The sequence below is a fragment of the Archocentrus centrarchus genome, chromosome 20, assembly GCF_007364275.1.
Source record: "Archocentrus centrarchus isolate MPI-CPG fArcCen1 chromosome 20, fArcCen1, whole genome shotgun sequence".
Lineage (NCBI taxonomy): Eukaryota > Metazoa > Chordata > Actinopteri > Cichliformes > Cichlidae > Archocentrus > Archocentrus centrarchus.
In genome coordinates this window covers 13458996-13462502 of record NC_044365.1, presented here as the reverse complement: position 1 = coordinate 13462502, position 3507 = coordinate 13458996, and positions in this window count along the sequence as shown.

The following is a 3507-nucleotide window of genomic DNA, read 5'->3' as shown; positions in this document are numbered from 1 at the left end:
GCAGACAAGGAATGGCAGAGAGGGGAGAGGAGCTGAACCAGAGTTTACAGTCTGAAGTTGGTGGAATTATTTGTTGTTTAGAGTTTGCTAGGCCACCCCAGTTTGAGTTGTGTGCGTGAAAATACAAGTAAGTGATGTTAACAGTAAATGACCTAGTTTATTTATCAAAATATACATGTTTCACCCTTAATTGATATCATGCTCTGTTCGCATGCACATTTAGTAAGTGCTATCTACGTGAGTTCCGTGTGTTGTACCTTTGTAAACCTAGTGTATTGAGAAACATTAATGTTGCAGTCATGAAGAGTGTCATTGTGATAGTATTTCAGTTATTTTGGCATTATTTAGACACTGTTGTCACATTATTTGTTATCTGTTTTAGAACCACACACATCCAGTTCCTGTACCGTAAAGAATAAGCAGTAAATTCACGTTACTGAACCCACGGGAGTGCGACTCTACTCTTTTCTGGAGTTCTAACCGGACTCACCACAGTGATCCAACCCCTCCAACCAGCCCAAGATAAAACCTATTTTACAACTACTACAGCTCCAACCTTAACTGCCTTTGATAGGGCGCCACAGAACGTTCGAATCTTTTTTACACAAAGTAGTTTAAATGGTGCGTTCCATTGCTACCACTTGACATTAATGATTAAAATGTATTCATTCACAGTATTTGCATGGCGGAAGTACCAATAACGTTTCAGTAGATCAGTGTCTATTGCTGTGTCTTAATTTAATTTAATTTTTTTTTTTTAAATGACTGAAAATAAATATGCGTTTCAAATTCCTAAAAGCTGCAGATGTTATATCTACATGTCAGGATCTGGTTATTGTAGACAGGATTACAGTAACAGTGTCACAACATTGGTAACAGAAAAACATTAGAAATACATAGGCTGGTCTGATGCCTGCACCCTAACATACGTGGAGTATTTAACATTTATAATGATCAGAGAAAGTTACGTTATTTTTGGTGCCTCTCACTTTCCCAGAATATCATCGTGAACGTATGAATGAGACGCATTAACTTAAAGAACTTTGTAGAAAGGCGCTTTTTTTTTTTTTTTTTTAATTTTATTTTGATCTCCATTAGCTGTAACAATTACAGCTACTCTTCCTGGAGTCAGTCAAACATAGTGCTCCTAAAACAATGTCTTTACAAGCCGTCACCACACCACCAACACAGTGACATAATTTTACCAAAAAAATAAAATAAAATAAAATAAATAAATAAATGAAGTTCAGTCCATTTACTTGTGTTAGTTTACAGCGCAGATCTGGCGGACGCGCTGACGTCCCGCTCAATACGGAGTAAAATCCTCGATCCACTGGATTAAAATAGAGGATGCTCGTTGCCACGGTGAATCCTTGTATCGGAGCTCCATTGATGATGGCTTTCTTTCCTTATATCGCGCACGCGCATACTCAGAGTTGATTGAACTGACTTTAATCAGCGATTCTGGAACGGGAAACTCAGTTATCGATTTCAGAGTTGATCAACTCAGAGTTTATTTTCAACTCAGAATTTGCTGAACATGCTTCCTGGAATAGGGCCCAGATGTGTTGTGTTCAGTCGCACGCAGCAGGCATAATTTTTAACTGAACTTTATTACTTTGTCTTCTGTATCAATCACCAGCAGTAGGTGGCTGTCTCCAAAATGAGTGCTGATTTTGGAGACAGCCAGAAGCAGCATTCATCAGCAATACCCAGTTATTTGAGGGATGAGGGTAAAGAAAGTGAAAAAAAGAACTGCATATCCCACAATCCTTCGCCTTGAGATGATCCATATTTCAACAAGTTAGAAAATTTGAAACGACAGCTGCCTCCATAATGTAAATCACTATCTATTCACTAGCCTGTTGTTATTATTATTATTACTGTTATATTATAGAGCCCATCGTGATCACGTGAGGTGGTCCTGCGTTTGGGAAGTACGGTGAGGAGGAGGCGGAGCTGGGGCCTATTCCAGGAAGCATGTTCAACAAACTCTGAGTTTATAAACCTACTCTGAGTTGATCAACTCTGAGATCGGCAACTCTGAGTTTCCTGTTCCAGAACAGCTTTTTTTTTTTTTTTAAGCTTTATTTATCGTCAGAGTGTCACAGTAACAGCAGTCATGAAAGAAATAGTGTACAGTAATAAACAAAGGACATCAAATGAAAGAAGAATATAGTCATAAAATACAGAGATAGAAAACTGTCAAAACGGAAAAAAAAGAAAGGGAAAAAAAATGACACAAATAAATGCGAGTTACAACAGTAAGTTATAGTCTTTCCAAATACTCATTGTTTTTATAGCCTTTTTGTTAACTGAGTTTGAGATTGAGTCAACATACAATTTTACATCTATTACGAAGAGGTCAAAAGTGGTTTCCTGTGCATTATTTTACTTTTATGAATATGAAATTTAGCAAGCAACAATATTAGATTGATAAGGTATGTGGGAGAGGAATCTTTCGCCTTGAAATCTGTGATACCAAACAAAAAATCTTCAAAAAAAAGAAGGAAATCTGGTTGAATATAGTTGGATATCAGAGCGACAATGTCTTTCCAAAACTTCTTCGAGCATGTACAGTTCCAAAACAGATGAACAGAAGTTTCTGGGTAGAGCTTACAAAAAAGAGCAGGAAATATCAATATCAGCTTTGTATTTCTGAAGAAAGTGCTTAGTTGGATAAAATTGATGAATTAATTTAAAAGAAACTTCTTTGACTTTGTTAGTGAGAAAAAACTTGTGTGGGAGAGACCAAACTTTTTCCAATTAACATTCTGCACAAAGGAGTTCCAGTAAGATACACAAGATGGGGATGAAACCAGATTTCCTTGGAATAAAGAACGGATTTTGGAAATGAACAGTTTTTAATTGAGTTGAGAAACAAAGCTTACCAACAGCGGTCTGTTTAGATTTATAAAACTGATCAAATCTAGTTATTCAGCCTGACGGACAAACTGCAGGAGATAGAAAGGGAAGATAAAACTGTGGAGAAACAGCTCAGACTGAGTTTACTGACCGACCTGTGTGTTAGAGACTGAGACAGCAGCAGACCCCAGGGGCGGAGCTGACCTCAGGCCAGTCTTTATTTAATAAAAACTGTTTTTGCTGCAGTTTATGACAGTTCAGTTTATGGTTATTTGTTTAAATAATTGTACAGTAAAAATGGATCTACTGATGGAATAGCAACCTCACTTTATTCATTTATTTAATTGAGGATTTCATTATTTCTGCCATTACTGGATAAAAATGAGATTTGCAGAAAAACTACTTTAATGTTTCCAGTTTAACCATTTTAATCTGATCTTAGATCAGCGGATAGATGACGGCTCTCTGATCAATGATCAATCATTTGTTGTTTTGTAAAAGGTCACACTGATGGAAAAATGTCTGGATCCTGGAGACAATGTGAATATTGGAGTGAGCATGAGAGTGAAATAGTTTTAAGGCTAAATGTGTTTGAAGTGGCTTAAATGTTGTCGTCATTTTGAAAGTTGTGGTGTCTGAAAT